The 6,000-nt window shown below is 44.3% G+C and overlaps 1 protein-coding gene across 1 annotated transcript in view; it reads left to right on the top strand.

Annotated features, from left to right (window-relative positions):
* The first annotated feature begins 2,833 nt into the window (after positions 1-2,833).
* TMOD3 (tropomodulin 3) overlaps positions 2,834-6,000 on the top strand; it is an 81,186-nt gene continuing 78,019 nt past the window's right edge. Inside the window, exon 1 of the mRNA XM_019442110.2 lies at positions 2,834-3,021. The gene's annotated coding sequence lies outside the window, so the exon portion shown is untranslated. The remainder of the gene's footprint in view (positions 3,022-6,000) is intronic.

Below are 6,000 nucleotides of genomic sequence, written 5' to 3'. Positions count from 1 at the left end.
CCGAATTAAAAGCCCTTTCTGCCTTAAAAAAAAGAAAAAAAAAGTAAAAGAAGCCGTATTGCAGGCGAAACTCTTTTTTGTTTTAAGTTTATTTATTTACTTTGAGAGAGAGTGCCAGAGAGCACAAGCAGGGGAGGGACAGAGAGAAGGAGAGACAGAATTTCAAGCAGGCCCCACGCCATCAGTGCAGAGCCCAACGTGGGGCCCAGCTTGGGCCGAAATCATGAACCGTGAGATCATGACCTGAGCCAAGATCAAGAGTCGGATGTTTACCCGACTGATCCGCCTAGGTGTCCCATGAGGAAAAGCCTTCTTAAAACAAACCATATCTGGCAGGAATTCCGTTTTGTCACTTTCCCCAGGAGCAATGCCCCAGAGCTGTTGCAGGAATTCTCAAGACTTGATGGCAAGTCAAAATACGTATATGTTAATTTATAATGACATATAGAACTATCAAATGGATCCAGATCAAATAAGTCACCTCATCCAGTTAGAGTACAATCTCCTTGGGCTGTTAGAGAATTTTATTCATATACCATGGACATGGTCACAGATCACCTTACTTTAAAGAAGTTGATGAGAATCACTCTTGGCCTTTTGGCTAAGATGAAGCGTAAAGAATTTGATGAGATTTAGGAGACACATAAGTCAGATCAACAATGGAAAGCATGCTAGAATTTGAGTCAGAATATCTGTGCTTCATTTCTTTCTTTTTTTTTTTTCTTTTATAATTTATTGTCAAGTTAGCTAACATACAGTGTATACAGTGTGCTCTTGGCTTCAGGAGTAGATTCCTGTGATTCATCATTTACATACAACACCCAGTGCTCATCCCAACAAGTGCCCTCCTTAATGCCCATCACCTATTTTCCCCTCCCCCCTTCCCTCACCCCATCAACCCTCAGTTTGTTCTCTGATTCTAAGAGCCTCTAATGATTTGCCTTCCTCTATGTTTGTAACTATTTTTTTCTCTTTCCCTTCCCCCATGGTCTTATGTTAAGTTTCTTAAATTCCACGAGAGTGAAAACATATGATATCTGTCTTTCTCTGACATATTTCACTTAGCATAATACCCTCCAGTTCCATCCATGTTGTTGCAAATGGCAAGATTTCATTCTTTTTCACTGCTGGGTAGTATTCCATTGTATATATGCATACTACATCTTCTTTATCCATTCATCACTTGATGGACATCTGGGCTCTTTCCATAATTTGGCTATTGTTGATATCTGTGCTTTATTTCTGGCTCTCCAATTGTTGCTTGTGTGCTCTTGTGAAAATTACTTAACTCTTCTGAGTCTTAGTTTTCTCATCTGTAGAAATGGAGTATACTCATATATTCTTCGTAGAGTTATCTTGAGGATTGGATGAAATATTAGTGCTGCTACAGTGCTTGGTGTGGATTAAGTACACAAGAAATGTATTAGTTGAATTTGAATTCTGTAGGAAGTTGCTCTCAGAAAGCTGTTATCTCCAAGAATATTTGAGAAGTCAATAAACACTAAGATGCTATAGAGAATACGATGCAATGGCCACAAGGTGTAATGTTGATGGTCCTCTAAGAATATTTGCAATTTAGGAGGGTTTTTTTTTTTTTTTCTTAAAAACTCCAAATCATCAGTGATCTTCATTTCAGGGATTAATGTGTGCTATTGTACAAAATTCCAGGGTGTTTACCTAGGGTGCTTCCTGCTCTCAAGGGCAGAAGTAAATGACAGGAAAGGTTTAACCATTAGTTGGTTTCCACAATAGGTTTGGCTGGAATGTACCTCAAGCAGGCACTTCATCCTCTTCCTGGCTACTTTTTTTTTTTTTTACGTTTATTTTTGTTTTGAGAGAGAGACAGAGAGCAAGCAGGGAGGAGTAGAGAGAGGGAGACAGAATCCCAAGCAGGCTCCACACTATCAGTGCAGAGCCTGATGCGGGCTCAAACTCACAAACCATGAGATCATGACCTGAGCAGAAACCAAGTCAGACGCTTAACCAACTGAGCACTGAGCCAGTGCCCCTGGCTGCATTCTTGAAAGAAGGCATATCAAAACTAAGCATTACTCCTGGGAATGGTTTAGTCATGAAGAGCAGGCCAGAAAAACTACCAATGAGTGACTAAGGGAATGAATGGAAGGCCATTGCCGTTCTCTCTCCACAGAGCCCTGCATAAAAGACAGCCATTTCCTAACACACAGAACTGTCTTCTGAGGTATTGCTACTCTCTTCGTCTTCCCCTCCAGGCTACCCATCCGCCCCAGCACCCTCCTTTGAGCAGCACTTGCTTTTTTTCTCCCACTCTATTAGCTGAGCTTCACCATCTGGTGTAGAGCTTGAGGCTGATATGGGAAGATAGGTTGGAGCCAAAACTGCTTGGGAATATTGGGGCTATAGCTGCGACATCATCCCTGGTTGTATGCTTAAGGAAATTACTAGGGTCACAACGCCCTTGAGATGACATGTGCTTGGTTTATGCCCCTCTCTTCCTTCGCCTTTGTTTACTTTTCTATCAGTTTTTCATGATGAGTTTATAGGGCTCCATGTCGCGTGCTGGCATTAGCAAGCAAAGGTAAAATATAAGCCCTGCCTCATGTGCCTCTTTAGTCAAAGCAAAGTGGAACTCTATACCAAGGAGACCCTAGTTGCTGTTTATAGCTCCCAGAGGGTCAAGGGGAGATATTTCCACTAGTGAAGATTGTTGTCCCCGGCTGGACGAAGACTTGCTATCTGCAGCCACTTCCAACGTCCTGCAGATTGTAAAAACCGGGATCAGCGCTGAGCGTCGCTCTCCTCGCTCGAACTACAGCTCCCAGGATGCCCCGCGACCGGGGAGTGCGCACGCGCGTCCGTAGCGGAGGGGGAAACTGGCCGCACGGACAGAGCCGTCGGATTGGGGCAGCAGCCGGCGAGTGGATCCGGCAACTCCCAAGAAGCAGACGCAGGCGGGCCGGCGGGTGCCGGGTGCTGGAAAACGAAGGGCAGGCTTTCCCCGCGGGTCTGTGAAGGTCAGCAGCTCCAGCGGGTGCCAGTCAGGTACGCTCGGCCCGGTGCTTTCCAGGAAGTCCGTCTGCAGGCGCAGACAGGGAGTCTCACCGGCCATGGTGGCTGAGGAGGGAGAGGTTTCTGTCTTCCAGACGCCAGCCCTGGCCTCCTTACCTCCTGGTCTCTCCGGGAGCGGGGAGGGGTTGGGTGCTGTTTGGGGGGCGAACGGGCCCGGTCTGGGGCCGTGGGGCACGCTGGGCGTCGCCCGGAGGCGCGTTAACCCCCGGCTGCTGATGAATCACTCGGGGGCCCAGCCTTCTCGGGTTCGGGACCGGCCCCTTCCCCTCCCGCCGGAGCCCGCGCCTGTCGAAGCTGTGCGAGCTCGCCGTAGCTACTCGCCCCTTCCACTCCACCCAGGCGTAGCTGGGGGGACGATCCTCGTAAAAGGGTGTTCTCACCCAGACTCCTGCAAAGGCTTCTGCTAGTTGAAAGTTAGAAAGAAAGAAAAAAAACCTTAGGTCACACCCTTGGGGGGGGGGGGCGGGCACTAAAATCTGGCTGGTCTTGCATTCATCGGTTTTTATCTATCTCCTTTGCCTTAAAATAAATTCCTGGCTCCTGCGCAGCACAGCTGGATCCGGCTGTGAAGTTTGTGTGTTGATGTGTTTTGAGGACGTGACTGGGTCGTTGTATTTTTGCTTATGAGGTTGGTGTCTTTCCTCTGCAAGCCTTCAATCTAATTACAAACAAATGGGAAACAGCCATTTTTTTTTTTTTTTAATGTTTTAGTTAAGAATTTCATTTCCAACTTGCCGTTGGCTTCTCTTAAAACCAAAAGTTGTCTCGTAATGAACACTGCAGTAAAATTTATCCCAGGAGGTCATACTTGAACAGGAAATAAGCCTGTGGAGATTTAAGTTAGTTATGTGCAGTCTCCCTTGGGTTGTAACATTTTCATGCAGCTCATGTTTCTTTCTCTGAGAATCCTTCAGATTAATTTTTTGGCAGATTAGGTTGATTAATTAATTGGCCTGTCAAAAAAATATATCGGGCTTCGAAAAATAGTTTTGTCTAGCCTCATTTACTTTTGCTAGTCTCTTCCTCCTAGTCTTTGGCACATTTTACCCTACCACTTCTTTCAGAGTCCACAGTGCTTTTATTATAATATTTAAAATCCCCTTTCCAACTCATTTCTAGTGAAGAAACAAAAAGATAATTAAAATGTAAGATCCAGTATATTCTAAATCTTTTAGCCTGCTTGCTCTCCAACCACTCAGGATTCCTAGTTTGCTCTTTATTTTACTTTTTTAAGTAATCTCTGCACCTCACTTGGGGCTCAAACTCACTACCCGGAGGTCAAGAATTGCATGCTGTACCTACTGAGCCAGCCAGGTGTCTGGAGTTTGCTCAACTTTAAAATGAGGTTATCGGACCAGGTGACCCCAAGATTATTCTAGCCCTAAATGTCTCTGATTTTTAGAATTCATTTATTCTCTTCATTCAGGAAGTATTGGCCACATTTGTCATTCCAAGCCCTGTGGTAGGCCTGAAGGAACAAAAATGTTTTCCTTAGGATGTTACTGTCCCAGTGCTCAATTTCTTTTTTCTTTTTTATTATTTTTATTTTAAATTTATTTATTTTTTGAGAGAGAGTGTGAGCTGGGGAGGGGCAAAGAGAGGGGGACAGAGGATTGGAAGCTGGCTCTGTGCTGACAGCAGAGAGCCCGATGCAGCTCTGAGTCACAAACCATAAGATCATGACCTGATCTGAAGTCTGATGCCTAACCTACTGAGCCACCCAGATGCCCTCTTTTTTTTTAAGATTTTTTTATGTAATCTCTACACCCAACATGGGCCCAAACTTACAACCCCAAGATAAAGAGTTGCATAATCTTCCAAATGATCCAGCCAGGCGCCCCTCAGTTTCTTTTAATCATATTTTTTGACTAATTTAAAAGTTTTGTGGTATACCCTCCAGGCCAAATTATTTTGCAATTAAAAACTTCACCTAAAGTTAAATACATACATAAAGTTAAATACGTAAATACATACATAAAGTTAAATACGTGCAGGTCACATCCCATTACAATGACTGGTTTTCACTCTATTCAGAGACTTTTCAAGTCTCAGCTACTGGTCCATTTAAATAAAGCGTAGGTTCCCTACAACAGAAAGGACTTGTAGGGTGTAGGATGGTGCTCTCAGACTTTAATATGCATAAATGACCCGGGATCTTGTAGGTTTGAAGAGGGTCCCTGCATGTCACATAAGGAATGCTGTGGTCTCTCACACTGTATATATTTATTTATTAATGTTTTATTCTTGAAAGAGAGGGCGTGAGTGGGGGAGGGGCAGAGAGAGAGAGAGAGAGAGAGAGAGAGAGAGAGAACAGAGGACTGAAAGCGGGCTCTGCGCCCACAGCAGCAAGCCCGATGTGGGGCTTGAACTCACAAACTGTGAGATCGTGAACGGAGCCAGAGTTGGACACTCAACTGACTGAGCTACCCAGGTGCCCCTCTCACACTTTAAATATCAAGGATGGGACGTTTTTAAGGATGGGACGTTTTATGACTGGTGCTGATTACTGTGATACTAGATACATAGCAATGGCTTTTCTCAGTTCTCAAAAATTTTTAAAATAATCCTCTTCATTCTAACAGAAATAATTGCCTTCACAAGTTTTTTCTATTCTTCTTTTTTCCTCCTCTCTTGTTCTTTTCTCTTTGCTGTGTACTTTGAGCTTTTTTCCCCTCTCATCCTCATCCATCCTCAGCTGTTTTCATTCCCATTAATTCAGTATTTCACTAATTCAACAAATACGTGTTTTGCCCCATCCTGTACAGGGCGCTGTCGTAGGCTTCTGGTGAATACAGACATATAAGACCTGGGTTTTGTCTGGGAGCTTACTCTCTCTGATACTGGGCACGTGTACTTGTTTATAGTTCAGAGCACTGTATGAGCCCTGTGTAGCGAATAAAAGCCTGCAGTGGGTGTTAAGGAGAGATCTTTTACAGTTGTGGGGGTGGGGAA

Source organism: Panthera pardus, unplaced genomic scaffold, assembly GCF_024362965.1.
Source record: "Panthera pardus isolate Hobbes unplaced genomic scaffold, ASM2436296v1 HiC_scaffold_24, whole genome shotgun sequence".
Taxonomy (NCBI): domain Eukaryota; kingdom Metazoa; phylum Chordata; class Mammalia; order Carnivora; family Felidae; genus Panthera; species Panthera pardus.
Note: the sequence above shows the minus strand (reverse complement) of the source record. Positions and strands in the feature narration are given on the sequence as shown.